General features: G+C 54.4%; 30 non-coding genes across 30 annotated transcripts; 24 read left to right on the top strand and 6 right to left on the bottom strand.

Moving 5' to 3' along the window:
• Positions 1-186: 186 nt before the first annotated feature.
• Trnam-cau lies at positions 187-259 on the top strand. The gene has a single exon. It is a non-coding gene; the product is annotated as a tRNA-Met (tRNA).
• A 281-nt stretch (positions 260-540) lies between these two features.
• On the top strand, positions 541-612 carry Trnae-uuc. The gene has a single exon. It is a non-coding gene; the product is annotated as a tRNA-Glu (tRNA).
• Positions 613-810: 198 nt separating this feature from the next.
• Trnai-aau lies at positions 811-884 on the top strand. Its single transcript has one exon. It is a non-coding gene; the product is annotated as a tRNA-Ile (tRNA).
• Positions 885-1,465: 581 nt separating this feature from the next.
• Trnag-ucc lies at positions 1,466-1,537 on the bottom strand. The gene has a single exon. It is a non-coding gene; the product is annotated as a tRNA-Gly (tRNA).
• Positions 1,538-1,878: 341 nt separating this feature from the next.
• On the top strand, positions 1,879-1,949 carry Trnag-gcc. Its single transcript has one exon. It is a non-coding gene; the product is annotated as a tRNA-Gly (tRNA).
• Positions 1,950-2,242: 293 nt separating this feature from the next.
• Trnam-cau lies at positions 2,243-2,315 on the top strand. The gene has a single exon. It is a non-coding gene; the product is annotated as a tRNA-Met (tRNA).
• A 281-nt stretch (positions 2,316-2,596) lies between these two features.
• Trnae-uuc lies at positions 2,597-2,668 on the top strand. The gene has a single exon. It is a non-coding gene; the product is annotated as a tRNA-Glu (tRNA).
• A 198-nt stretch (positions 2,669-2,866) lies between these two features.
• On the top strand, positions 2,867-2,940 carry Trnai-aau. Its single transcript has one exon. It is a non-coding gene; the product is annotated as a tRNA-Ile (tRNA).
• Positions 2,941-3,521: 581 nt separating this feature from the next.
• Trnag-ucc lies at positions 3,522-3,593 on the bottom strand. The gene has a single exon. It is a non-coding gene; the product is annotated as a tRNA-Gly (tRNA).
• A 341-nt stretch (positions 3,594-3,934) lies between these two features.
• Positions 3,935-4,005, top strand: Trnag-gcc. Its single transcript has one exon. It is a non-coding gene; the product is annotated as a tRNA-Gly (tRNA).
• Positions 4,006-4,298: 293 nt separating this feature from the next.
• Trnam-cau lies at positions 4,299-4,371 on the top strand. Its single transcript has one exon. It is a non-coding gene; the product is annotated as a tRNA-Met (tRNA).
• A 281-nt stretch (positions 4,372-4,652) lies between these two features.
• On the top strand, positions 4,653-4,724 carry Trnae-uuc. Its single transcript has one exon. It is a non-coding gene; the product is annotated as a tRNA-Glu (tRNA).
• A 198-nt stretch (positions 4,725-4,922) lies between these two features.
• Positions 4,923-4,996, top strand: Trnai-aau. The gene has a single exon. It is a non-coding gene; the product is annotated as a tRNA-Ile (tRNA).
• Positions 4,997-5,577: 581 nt separating this feature from the next.
• Trnag-ucc lies at positions 5,578-5,649 on the bottom strand. The gene has a single exon. It is a non-coding gene; the product is annotated as a tRNA-Gly (tRNA).
• Positions 5,650-5,990: 341 nt separating this feature from the next.
• On the top strand, positions 5,991-6,061 carry Trnag-gcc. Its single transcript has one exon. It is a non-coding gene; the product is annotated as a tRNA-Gly (tRNA).
• Positions 6,062-6,354: 293 nt separating this feature from the next.
• On the top strand, positions 6,355-6,427 carry Trnam-cau. Its single transcript has one exon. It is a non-coding gene; the product is annotated as a tRNA-Met (tRNA).
• Positions 6,428-6,708: 281 nt separating this feature from the next.
• Positions 6,709-6,780, top strand: Trnae-uuc. Its single transcript has one exon. It is a non-coding gene; the product is annotated as a tRNA-Glu (tRNA).
• Positions 6,781-6,978: 198 nt separating this feature from the next.
• Trnai-aau lies at positions 6,979-7,052 on the top strand. The gene has a single exon. It is a non-coding gene; the product is annotated as a tRNA-Ile (tRNA).
• A 581-nt stretch (positions 7,053-7,633) lies between these two features.
• Positions 7,634-7,705, bottom strand: Trnag-ucc. Its single transcript has one exon. It is a non-coding gene; the product is annotated as a tRNA-Gly (tRNA).
• Positions 7,706-8,046: 341 nt separating this feature from the next.
• On the top strand, positions 8,047-8,117 carry Trnag-gcc. The gene has a single exon. It is a non-coding gene; the product is annotated as a tRNA-Gly (tRNA).
• Positions 8,118-8,410: 293 nt separating this feature from the next.
• On the top strand, positions 8,411-8,483 carry Trnam-cau. Its single transcript has one exon. It is a non-coding gene; the product is annotated as a tRNA-Met (tRNA).
• A 281-nt stretch (positions 8,484-8,764) lies between these two features.
• Trnae-uuc lies at positions 8,765-8,836 on the top strand. The gene has a single exon. It is a non-coding gene; the product is annotated as a tRNA-Glu (tRNA).
• Positions 8,837-9,034: 198 nt separating this feature from the next.
• On the top strand, positions 9,035-9,108 carry Trnai-aau. Its single transcript has one exon. It is a non-coding gene; the product is annotated as a tRNA-Ile (tRNA).
• Positions 9,109-9,689: 581 nt separating this feature from the next.
• Trnag-ucc lies at positions 9,690-9,761 on the bottom strand. Its single transcript has one exon. It is a non-coding gene; the product is annotated as a tRNA-Gly (tRNA).
• A 341-nt stretch (positions 9,762-10,102) lies between these two features.
• Trnag-gcc lies at positions 10,103-10,173 on the top strand. The gene has a single exon. It is a non-coding gene; the product is annotated as a tRNA-Gly (tRNA).
• A 293-nt stretch (positions 10,174-10,466) lies between these two features.
• Trnam-cau lies at positions 10,467-10,539 on the top strand. Its single transcript has one exon. It is a non-coding gene; the product is annotated as a tRNA-Met (tRNA).
• Positions 10,540-10,820: 281 nt separating this feature from the next.
• On the top strand, positions 10,821-10,892 carry Trnae-uuc. The gene has a single exon. It is a non-coding gene; the product is annotated as a tRNA-Glu (tRNA).
• Positions 10,893-11,090: 198 nt separating this feature from the next.
• On the top strand, positions 11,091-11,164 carry Trnai-aau. The gene has a single exon. It is a non-coding gene; the product is annotated as a tRNA-Ile (tRNA).
• A 581-nt stretch (positions 11,165-11,745) lies between these two features.
• Positions 11,746-11,817, bottom strand: Trnag-ucc. Its single transcript has one exon. It is a non-coding gene; the product is annotated as a tRNA-Gly (tRNA).
• A 341-nt stretch (positions 11,818-12,158) lies between these two features.
• On the top strand, positions 12,159-12,229 carry Trnag-gcc. Its single transcript has one exon. It is a non-coding gene; the product is annotated as a tRNA-Gly (tRNA).
• Positions 12,230-12,475: the final 246 nt, after the last annotated feature.

Below are 12,475 nucleotides of genomic sequence, written 5' to 3'. Positions count from 1 at the left end.
GCGCGGACGACTGCTCGTTTGGACTCCTGCGTGCTATTGTACATACTGGCGTCGGCCTAGCATCGCAAGTTGCCTGCCGCGCCGTGAATGCACGTGTAGCAACAGAAAAAATGAGCCAGGGAGTGCAGACTCTCTACCACTTGTATTCGGTACTTACCAAGATTCCAGAAGGTCTAACGATCGCCTGCCTCGGTAGCGCAGTAGGCAGCGCGTAAGTCTCATAATCTTAAGGTCGTGAGTTCGATCGTCACCCGGGGCATCTAATTTTCTGTGACTGAAGGTGGTGCTGTTGCTAGGGCGCCAACTTATTTCTTGTTTGTTATCCACAACGTTTCAACGCTTCAGCGGGAAAATGTTTACTTCCTGTTATTGCTACATACAGCTTCCCTATTCCTCTTCTCCCAGCAGAGCATGAAGCCAAAAGCATTGCTCTGCGACGTTTGAGGTGCGCGCCTTGCCAGTCAGTATGTGCAAAGATGCTTGCAAAGAGAGCGACAATGCGACAAGCGACCGTACGAACGGTCGAATGAAACGGCCGCATCCGGTGTGGTCTAGTGGCTAGGATACCTGCCTTTCACCCAGGAGGCCCGGGTTCGATTCCCGGTACCGGAACGGAATTTTTTCCACACTAATCGTGACAAGTTTGAGCTGTCCGAGCGGCCGTTTCCCGTCCTGCTCGCAATATAGCTACTGTTTCGTGACCGTCAGCAGAATATAGACTAGGGAAGCAGACACACGACGACCATAGGAATGGTGTATGGCTTCATGCCATCTGATTCCAGCGTAGGGCTGAGCAGCTGCATCTGCCGAGGCCCGTTAGCTCAGTTGGTTAGAGCGTCGTGCTAATAACGCGAAGGTCGTGGGTTCGATCCCCCCACGGGCCACTTCTCTTTTACTACTGCGAAAAGGCAGCGCCGATTTCAGCTGGCGAGTGTGATGACCAAATGATCATCACCCTGCGTGGAAGTTGACAGAGGATCCGAACCCGACTCGTCGGGAAGCACTACAGCATTCACTCGGCAATGGCCATAATATCTTGAATACACTGGTTAGAGAAAATGAAAGAAAATGTCCGATTGCCGATGCGTAACAACTTTGGCCCTTGTCAGTACTTGGGCGGGTGAGCGCATGGGAACACAGGGCACTATTGGCAGTTTTACTTCCTATTTTTGTTTCTCCTTTGTTTTCGGAGCTACAGCCCGATTCGGCCAGGGAGACGCCACCGTGAAATGAAGGGGGCGTGCTGTGTGTCCATCGCCTCGCCTCTCCTTACCTCTCTCAGTCGTTTCTCGTGCTTGTCGTTTTGATATAGGCCGATTTGAGAGCGTCAGCTCTCGCGTCAGCTGAGCAAAGTCGAGACAAGTCGAGACACACTAAGGGCTGGTATGCAGCGAGTAAGAGGGCGAAAAAACAATAGTTTAAGAGCGCGTGGCAAAAGTACTCATACGCGAAATTAAAAGCCTGCTGCGGTGGCCGGGAATCGAACCCGGATCAACTGCTTGGAAGGCAACTATGCTGACCATTACACCACCACCGCACAAGCGAGCGCCCCGCCACCGCGCTGAGTCGGCTTCCCGCCTGTCGGCAGCGGCCGAAGGTGATCGTACCCGGCAGGCGCATTTCGAGGCAGGCTAGGGGAGCACATCCAGACGCATTCGGACAGCGTATCCGCGCACATTTCGCATCCTTTGGCAAGAGTCGGCGCCGGCGACGCAAGAGTACGCAGAGGACCGCGTTCTGGCGGCATCTTTAAGCAGTGCAGTGCAGGATTCAGCGTCTGCAGCATCTTCTCCACAGAATGCTACGGCGCTTGACGGCAGTCCCACTTTCCCTTGAGACATCTGCTCGGGAAGCAGCGTGAAGGTACCGCTGGCCCGAGCATCGGTGGTTCAGTGGTAGAATGCTCGCCTGCCACGCGGGCGGCCCGGGTTCGATTCCCGGCCGATGCATCATTTTGTTTTTTCTCCGGTAGGGGTGCTGCGTGTCTTTCGCACTCGAACTGCGTGAGCCATGAGAATGAACCGCGGGATTCCGTGTGGAAAGAACCAATCATGCAGCGCGGACGACTGCTCGTTTGGACTCCTGCGTGCTATTGTACATACTGGCGTCGGCCTAGCATCGCAAGTTGCCTGCCGCGCCGTGAATGCACGTGTAGCAACAGAAAAAATGAGCCAGGGAGTGCAGACTCTCTACCACTTGTATTCGGTACTTACCAAGATTCCAGAAGGTCTAACGATCGCCTGCCTCGGTAGCGCAGTAGGCAGCGCGTAAGTCTCATAATCTTAAGGTCGTGAGTTCGATCCTCACCCGGGGCATCTAATTTTCTGTGACTGAAGGTGGTGCTGTTGCTAGGGCGCCAACTTATTTCTTGTTTGTTATCCACAACGTTTCAACGCTTCAGCGGGAAAATGTTTACTTCCTGTTATTGCTACATACAGCTTCCCTATTCCTCTTCTCCCAGCAGAGCATGAAGCCAAAAGCATTGCTCTGCGACGTTTGAGGTGCGCGCCTTGCCAGTCAGTATGTGCAAAGATGCTCGCAAAGAGAGCGACAATGCGACAAGCGACCGTACGAACGGTCGAATGAAACGGCCGCATCCGGTGTGGTCTAGTGGCTAGGATACCTGCCTTTCACCCAGGAGGCCCGGGTTCGATTCCCGGTACCGGAACGGAATTTTTTCCACACTAATCGTGACAAGTTTGAGCTGTCCGAGCGGCCGTTTCCCGTCCTGCTCGCAATATAGCTACTGTTTCGTGACCGTCAGCAGAATATAGACTAGGGAAGCAGACACACGACGACCATAGGAATGGTGTATGGCTTCATGCCATCTGATTCCAGCGTAGGGCTGAGCAGCTGCATCTGCCGAGGCCCGTTAGCTCAGTTGGTTAGAGCGTCGTGCTAATAACGCGAAGGTCGTGGGTTCGATCCCCCCACGGGCCACTTCTCTTTTACTACTGCGAAAAGGCAGCGCCGATTTCAGCTGGCGAGTGTGATGACCAAATGATCATCACCCTGCGTGGAAGTTGACAGAGGATCCGAACCCGACTCGTCGGGAAGCACTACAGCATTCACTCGGCAATGGCCATAATATCTTGAATACACTGGTTAGAGAAAATGAAAGAAAATGTCCGATTGCCGATGCGTAACAACTTTGGCCCTTGTCAGTACTTGGGCGGGTGAGCGCATGGGAACACAGGGCACTATTGGCAGTTTTACTTCCTATTTTTGTTTCTCCTTTGTTTTCGGAGCTACAGCCCGATTCGGCCAGGGAGACGCCACCGTGAAATGAAGGGGGCGTGCTGTGTGTCCATCGCCTCGCCTCTCCTTACCTCTCTCAGTCGTTTCTCGTGCTTGTCGTTTTGATATAGGCCGATTTGAGAGCGTCAGCTCTCGCGTCAGCTGAGCAAAGTCGAGACAAGTCGAGACACACTAAGGGCTGGTATGCAGCGAGTAAGAGGGCGAAAAAACAATAGTTTAAGAGCGCGTGGCAAAAGTACTCATACGCGAAATTAAAAGCCTGCTGCGGTGGCCGGGAATCGAACCCGGATCAACTGCTTGGAAGGCAACTATGCTGACCATTACACCACCACCGCACAAGCGAGCGCCCCGCCACCGCGCTGAGTCGGCTTCCCGCCTGTCGGCAGCGGCCGAAGGTGATCGTACCCGGCAGGCGCATTTCGAGGCAGGCTAGGGGAGCACATCCAGACGCATTCGGACAGCGTATCCGCGCACATTTCGCATCCTTTGGCAAGAGTCGGCGCCGGCGACGCAAGAGTACGCAGAGGACCGCGTTCTGGCGGCATCTTTAAGCAGTGCAGTGCAGGATTCAGCGTCTGCAGCATCTTCTCCACAGAATGCTACGGCGCTTGACGGCAGTCCCACTTTCCCTTGAGACATCTGCTCGGGAAGCAGCGTGAAGGTACCGCTGGCCCGAGCATCGGTGGTTCAGTGGTAGAATGCTCGCCTGCCACGCGGGCGGCCCGGGTTCGATTCCCGGCCGATGCATCATTTTGTTTTTTCTCCGGTAGGGGTGCTGCGTGTCTTTCGCACTCGAACTGCGTGAGCCATGAGAATGAACCGCGGGATTCCGTGTGGAAAGAACCAATCATGCAGCGCGGACGACTGCTCGTTTGGACTCCTGCGTGCTATTGTACATACTGGCGTCGGCCTAGCATCGCAAGTTGCCTGCCGCGCCGTGAATGCACGTGTAGCAACAGAAAAAATGAGCCAGGGAGTGCAGACTCTCTACCACTTGTATTCGGTACTTACCAAGATTCCAGAAGGTCTAACGATCGCCTGCCTCGGTAGCGCAGTAGGCAGCGCGTAAGTCTCATAATCTTAAGGTCGTGAGTTCGATCCTCACCCGGGGCATCTAATTTTCTGTGACTGAAGGTGGTGCTGTTGCTAGGGCGCCAACTTATTTCTTGTTTGTTATCCACAACGTTTCAACGCTTCAGCGGGAAAATGTTTACTTCCTGTTATTGCTACATACAGCTTCCCTATTCCTCTTCTCCCAGCAGAGCATGAAGCCAAAAGCATTGCTCTGCGACGTTTGAGGTGCGCGCCTTGCCAGTCAGTATGTGCAAAGATGCTCGCAAAGAGAGCGACAATGCGACAAGCGACCGTACGAACGGTCGAATGAAACGGCCGCATCCGGTGTGGTCTAGTGGCTAGGATACCTGCCTTTCACCCAGGAGGCCCGGGTTCGATTCCCGGTACCGGAACGGAATTTTTTCCACACTAATCGTGACAAGTTTGAGCTGTCCGAGCGGCCGTTTCCCGTCCTGCTCGCAATATAGCTACTGTTTCGTGACCGTCAGCAGAATATAGACTAGGGAAGCAGACACACGACGACCATAGGAATGGTGTATGGCTTCATGCCATCTGATTCCAGCGTAGGGCTGAGCAGCTGCATCTGCCGAGGCCCGTTAGCTCAGTTGGTTAGAGCGTCGTGCTAATAACGCGAAGGTCGTGGGTTCGATCCCCCCACGGGCCACTTCTCTTTTACTACTGCGAAAAGGCAGCGCCGATTTCAGCTGGCGAGTGTGATGACCAAATGATCATCACCCTGCGTGGAAGTTGACAGAGGATCCGAACCCGACTCGTCGGGAAGCACTACAGCATTCACTCGGCAATGGCCATAATATCTTGAATACACTGGTTAGAGAAAATGAAAGAAAATGTCCGATTGCCGATGCGTAACAACTTTGGCCCTTGTCAGTACTTGGGCGGGTGAGCGCATGGGAACACAGGGCACTATTGGCAGTTTTACTTCCTATTTTTGTTTCTCCTTTGTTTTCGGAGCTACAGCCCGATTCGGCCAGGGAGACGCCACCGTGAAATGAAGGGGGCGTGCTGTGTGTCCATCGCCTCGCCTCTCCTTACCTCTCTCAGTCGTTTCTCGTGCTTGTCGTTTTGATATAGGCCGATTTGAGAGCGTCAGCTCTCGCGTCAGCTGAGCAAAGTCGAGACAAGTCGAGACACACTAAGGGCTGGTATGCAGCGAGTAAGAGGGCGAAAAAACAATAGTTTAAGAGCGCGTGGCAAAAGTACTCATACGCGAAATTAAAAGCCTGCTGCGGTGGCCGGGAATCGAACCCGGATCAACTGCTTGGAAGGCAACTATGCTGACCATTACACCACCACCGCACAAGCGAGCGCCCCGCCACCGCGCTGAGTCGGCTTCCCGCCTGTCGGCAGCGGCCGAAGGTGATCGTACCCGGCAGGCGCATTTCGAGGCAGGCTAGGGGAGCACATCCAGACGCATTCGGACAGCGTATCCGCGCACATTTCGCATCCTTTGGCAAGAGTCGGCGCCGGCGACGCAAGAGTACGCAGAGGACCGCGTTCTGGCGGCATCTTTAAGCAGTGCAGTGCAGGATTCAGCGTCTGCAGCATCTTCTCCACAGAATGCTACGGCGCTTGACGGCAGTCCCACTTTCCCTTGAGACATCTGCTCGGGAAGCAGCGTGAAGGTACCGCTGGCCCGAGCATCGGTGGTTCAGTGGTAGAATGCTCGCCTGCCACGCGGGCGGCCCGGGTTCGATTCCCGGCCGATGCATCATTTTGTTTTTTCTCCGGTAGGGGTGCTGCGTGTCTTTCGCACTCGAACTGCGTGAGCCATGAGAATGAACCGCGGGATTCCGTGTGGAAAGAACCAATCATGCAGCGCGGACGACTGCTCGTTTGGACTCCTGCGTGCTATTGTACATACTGGCGTCGGCCTAGCATCGCAAGTTGCCTGCCGCGCCGTGAATGCACGTGTAGCAACAGAAAAAATGAGCCAGGGAGTGCAGACTCTCTACCACTTGTATTCGGTACTTACCAAGATTCCAGAAGGTCTAACGATCGCCTGCCTCGGTAGCGCAGTAGGCAGCGCGTAAGTCTCATAATCTTAAGGTCGTGAGTTCGATCCTCACCCGGGGCATCTAATTTTCTGTGACTGAAGGTGGTGCTGTTGCTAGGGCGCCAACTTATTTCTTGTTTGTTATCCACAACGTTTCAACGCTTCAGCGGGAAAATGTTTACTTCCTGTTATTGCTACATACAGCTTCCCTATTCCTCTTCTCCCAGCAGAGCATGAAGCCAAAAGCATTGCTCTGCGACGTTTGAGGTGCGCGCCTTGCCAGTCAGTATGTGCAAAGATGCTCGCAAAGAGAGCGACAATGCGACAAGCGACCGTACGAACGGTCGAATGAAACGGCCGCATCCGGTGTGGTCTAGTGGCTAGGATACCTGCCTTTCACCCAGGAGGCCCGGGTTCGATTCCCGGTACCGGAACGGAATTTTTTCCACACGAATCGTGACAAGTTTGAGCTGTCCGAGCGGCCGTTTCCCGTCCTGCTCGCAATATAGCTACTGTTTCGTGACCGTCAGCAGAATATAGACTAGGGAAGCAGACACACGACGACCATAGGAATGGTGTATGGCTTCATGCCATCTGATTCCAGCGTAGGGCTGAGCAGCTGCATCTGCCGAGGCCCGTTAGCTCAGTTGGTTAGAGCGTCGTGCTAATAACGCGAAGGTCGTGGGTTCGATCCCCCCACGGGCCACTTCTCTTTTACTACTGCGAAAAGGCAGCGCCGATTTCAGCTGGCGAGTGTGATGACCAAATGATCATCACCCTGCGTGGAAGTTGACAGAGGATCCGAACCCGACTCGTCGGGAAGCACTACAGCATTCACTCGGCAATGGCCATAATATCTTGAATACACTGGTTAGAGAAAATGAAAGAAAATGTCCGATTGCCGATGCGTAACAACTTTGGCCCTTGTCAGTACTTGGGCGGGTGAGCGCATGGGAACACAGGGCACTATTGGCAGTTTTACTTCCTATTTTTGTTTCTCCTTTGTTTTCGGAGCTACAGCCCGATTCGGCCAGGGAGACGCCACCGTGAAATGAAGGGGGCGTGCTGTGTGTCCATCGCCTCGCCTCTCCTTACCTCTCTCAGTCGTTTCTCGTGCTTGTCGTTTTGATATAGGCCGATTTGAGAGCGTCAGCTCTCGCGTCAGCTGAGCAAAGTCGAGACAAGTCGAGACACACTAAGGGCTGGTATGCAGCGAGTAAGAGGGCGAAAAAACAATAGTTTAAGAGCGCGTGGCAAAAGTACTCATACGCGAAATTAAAAGCCTGCTGCGGTGGCCGGGAATCGAACCCGGATCAACTGCTTGGAAGGCAACTATGCTGACCATTACACCACCACCGCACAAGCGAGCGCCCCGCCACCGCACTGAGTCGGCTTCCCGCCTGTCGGCAGCGGCCGAAGGTGATCGTACCCGGCAGGCGCATTTCGAGGCAGGCTAGGGGAGCACATCCAGACGCATTCGGACAGCGTATCCGCGCACATTTCGCATCCTTTGGCAAGAGTCGGCGCCGGCGACGCAAGAGTACGCAGAGGACCGCGTTCTGGCGGCATCTTTAAGCAGTGCAGTGCAGGATTCAGCGTCTGCAGCATCTTCTCCACAGAATGCTACGGCGCTTGACGGCAGTCCCACTTTCCCTTGAGACATCTGCTCGGGAAGCAGCGTGAAGGTACCGCTGGCCCGAGCATCGGTGGTTCAGTGGTAGAATGCTCGCCTGCCACGCGGGCGGCCCGGGTTCGATTCCCGGCCGATGCATCATTTTGTTTTTTCTCCGGTAGGGGTGCTGCGTGTCTTTCGCACTCGAACTGCGTGAGCCATGAGAATGAACCGCGGGATTCCGTGTGGAAAGAACCAATCATGCAGCGCGGACGACTGCTCGTTTGGACTCCTGCGTGCTATTGTACATACTGGCGTCGGCCTAGCATCGCAAGTTGCCTGCCGCGCCGTGAATGCACGTGTAGCAACAGAAAAAATGAGCCAGGGAGTGCAGACTCTCTACCACTTGTATTCGGTACTTACCAAGATTCCAGAAGGTCTAACGATCGCCTGCCTCGGTAGCGCAGTAGGCAGCGCGTAAGTCTCATAATCTTAAGGTCGTGAGTTCGATCCTCACCCGGGGCATCTAATTTTCTGTGACTGAAGGTGGTGCTGTTGCTAGGGCGCCAACTTATTTCTTGTTTGTTATCCACAACGTTTCAACGCTTCAGCGGGAAAATGTTTACTTCCTGTTATTGCTACATACAGCTTCCCTATTCCTCTTCTCCCAGCAGAGCATGAAGCCAAAAGCATTGCTCTGCGACGTTTGAGGTGCGCGCCTTGCCAGTCAGTATGTGCAAAGATGCTCGCAAAGAGAGCGACAATGCGACAAGCGACCGTACGAACGGTCGAATGAAACGGCCGCATCCGGTGTGGTCTAGTGGCTAGGATACCTGCCTTTCACCCAGGAGGCCCGGGTTCGATTCCCGGTACCGGAACGGAATTTTTTCCACACTAATCGTGACAAGTTTGAGCTGTCCGAGCGGCCGTTTCCCGTCCTGCTCGCAATATAGCTACTGTTTCGTGACCGTCAGCAGAATATAGACTAGGGAAGCAGACACACGACGACCATAGGAATGGTGTATGGCTTCATGCCATCTGATTCCAGCGTAGGGCTGAGCAGCTGCATCTGCCGAGGCCCGTTAGCTCAGTTGGTTAGAGCGTCGTGCTAATAACGCGAAGGTCGTGGGTTCGATCCCCCCACGGGCCACTTCTCTTTTACTACTGCGAAAAGGCAGCGCCGATTTCAGCTGGCGAGTGTGATGACCAAATGATCATCACCCTGCGTGGAAGTTGACAGAGGATCCGAATCCGACTCGTCGGGAAGCACTACAGCATTCACTCGGCAATGGCCATAATATCTTGAATACACTGGTTAGAGAAAATGAAAGAAAATGTCCGATTGCCGATGCGTAACAACTTTGGCCCTTGTCAGTACTTGGGCGGGTGAGCGCATGGGAACACAGGGCACTATTGGCAGTTTTACTTCCTATTTTTGTTTCTCCTTTGTTTTCGGAGCTACAGCCCGATTCGGCCAGGGAGACGCCACCGTGAAATGAAGGGGGCGTGCTGTGTGTCCATCGCCTCGCCTCTCCTTACCTCTCTCAGTCGTTTCTCGTGCTTGTCGTTTTGATATAGGCCGATTTGAGAGCGTCAGCTCTCGCGTCAGCTGAGCAAAGTCGAGACAAGTCGAGACACACTAAGGGCTGGTATGCAGCGAGTAAGAGGGCGAAAAAACAATAGTTTAAGAGCGCGTGGCAAAAGTACTCATACGCGAAATTAAAAGCCTGCTGCGGTGGCCGGGAATCGAACCCGGATCAACTGCTTGGAAGGCAACTATGCTGACCATTACACCACCACCGCACAAGCGAGCGCCCCGCCACCGCGCTGAGTCGGCTTCCCGCCTGTCGGCAGCGGCCGAAGGTGATCGTACCCGGCAGGCGCATTTCGAGGCAGGCTAGGGGAGCACATCCAGACGCATTCGGACAGCGTATCCGCGCACATTTCGCATCCTTTGGCAAGAGTCGGCGCCGGCGACGCAAGAGTACGCAGAGGACCGCGTTCTGGCGGCATCTTTAAGCAGTGCAGTGCAGGATTCAGCGTCTGCAGCATCTTCTCCACAGAATGCTACGGCGCTTGACGGCAGTCCCACTTTCCCTTGAGACATCTGCTCGGGAAGCAGCGTGAAGGTACCGCTGGCCCGAGCATCGGTGGTTCAGTGGTAGAATGCTCGCCTGCCACGCGGGCGGCCCGGGTTCGATTCCCGGCCGATGCATCATTTTGTTTTTTCTCCGGTAGGGGTGCTGCGTGTCTTTCGCACTCGAACTGCGTGAGCCATGAGAATGAACCGCGGGATTCCGTGTGGAAAGAACCAATCATGCAGCGCGGACGACTGCTCGTTTGGACTCCTGCGTGCTATTGTACATACTGGCGTCGGCCTAGCATCGCAAGTTGCCTGCCGCGCCGTGAATGCACGTGTAGCAACAGAAAAAATGAGCCAGGGAGTGCAGACTCTCTACCACTTGTATTCGGTACTTACCAAGATTCCAGAAGGTCTAACGATCGCCTGCCTCGGTAGCGCAGTAGGCAGCGCGTAAGTCTCATAATCTTAAGGTCGTGAGTTCGATCCTCACCCGGGGCATCTAATTTTCTGTGACTGAAGGTGGTGCTGTTGCTAGGGCGCCAACTTATTTCTTGTTTGTTATCCACAACGTTTCAACGCTTCAGCGGGAAAATGTTTACTTCCTGTTATTGCTACATACAGCTTCCCTATTCCTCTTCTCCCAGCAGAGCATGAAGCCAAAAGCATTGCTCTGCGACGTTTGAGGTGCGCGCCTTGCCAGTCAGTATGTGCAAAGATGCTCGCAAAGAGAGCGACAATGCGACAAGCGACCGTACGAACGGTCGAATGAAACGGCCGCATCCGGTGTGGTCTAGTGGCTAGGATACCTGCCTTTCACCCAGGAGGCCCGGGTTCGATTCCCGGTACCGGAACGGAATTTTTTCCACACGAATCGTGACAAGTTTGAGCTGTCCGAGCGGCCGTTTCCCGTCCTGCTCGCAATATAGCTACTGTTTCGTGACCGTCAGCAGAATATAGACTAGGGAAGCAGACACACGACGACCATAGGAATGGTGTATGGCTTCATGCCATCTGATTCCAGCGTAGGGCTGAGCAGCTGCATCTGCCGAGGCCCGTTAGCTCAGTTGGTTAGAGCGTCGTGCTAATAACGCGAAGGTCGTGGGTTCGATCCCCCCACGGGCCACTTCTCTTTTACTACTGCGAAAAGGCAGCGCCGATTTCAGCTGGCGAGTGTGATGACCAAATGATCATCACCCTGCGTGGAAGTTGACAGAGGATCCGAACCCGACTCGTCGGGAAGCACTACAGCATTCACTCGGCAATGGCCATAATATCTTGAATACACTGGTTAGAGAAAATGAAAGAAAATGTCCGATTGCCGATGCGTAACAACTTTGGCCCTTGTCAGTACTTGGGCGGGTGAGCGCATGGGAACACAGGGCACTATTGGCAGTTTTACTTCCTATTTTTGTTTCTCCTTTGTTTTCGGAGCTACAGCCCGATTCGGCCAGGGAGACGCCACCGTGAAATGAAGGGGGCGTGCTGTGTGTCCATCGCCTCGCCTCTCCTTACCTCTCTCAGTCGTTTCTCGTGCTTGTCGTTTTGATATAGGCCGATTTGAGAGCGTCAGCTCTCGCGTCAGCTGAGCAAAGTCGAGACAAGTCGAGACACACTAAGGGCTGGTATGCAGCGAGTAAGAGGGCGAAAAAACAATAGTTTAAGAGCGCGTGGCAAAAGTACTCATACGCGAAATTAAAAGCCTGCTGCGGTGGCCGGGAATCGAACCCGGATCAACTGCTTGGAAGGCAACTATGCTGACCATTACACCACCACCGCACAAGCGAGCGCCCCGCCACCGCGCTGAGTCGGCTTCCCGCCTGTCGGCAGCGGCCGAAGGTGATCGTACCCGGCAGGCGCATTTCGAGGCAGGCTAGGGGAGCACATCCAGACGCATTCGGACAGCGTATCCGCGCACATTTCGCATCCTTTGGCAAGAGTCGGCGCCGGCGACGCAAGAGTACGCAGAGGACCGCGTTCTGGCGGCATCTTTAAGCAGTGCAGTGCAGGATTCAGCGTCTGCAGCATCTTCTCCACAGAATGCTACGGCGCTTGACGGCAGTCCCACTTTCCCTTGAGACATCTGCTCGGGAAGCAGCGTGAAGGTACCGCTGGCCCGAGCATCGGTGGTTCAGTGGTAGAATGCTCGCCTGCCACGCGGGCGGCCCGGGTTCGATTCCCGGCCGATGCATCATTTTGTTTTTTCTCCGGTAGGGGTGCTGCGTGTCTTTCGCACTCGAACTGCGTGAGCCATGAGAATGAACCGCGGGATTCCGTGTGGAAAGAACCAATCATGCAGCGCGGACGACTGCTCGTTTGGACTCCTGCGTGCTATTGTACATACTGGCGTCGGCCTAGCATCGCAAGTTGCCTGCCGCGCCGTGAATGCACGTGTAGCAACAGAAAAAATGAGCCAGGGAGTGCAGACTCTCTACCA

Source organism: Schistocerca americana, unplaced genomic scaffold, assembly GCF_021461395.2.
Source record: "Schistocerca americana isolate TAMUIC-IGC-003095 unplaced genomic scaffold, iqSchAmer2.1 HiC_scaffold_473, whole genome shotgun sequence".
Lineage (NCBI taxonomy): Eukaryota > Metazoa > Arthropoda > Insecta > Orthoptera > Acrididae > Schistocerca > Schistocerca americana.
The sequence above is the reverse complement of the archived record's forward strand: the minus strand, read 5'-3'. Positions and strand labels throughout refer to the sequence as shown.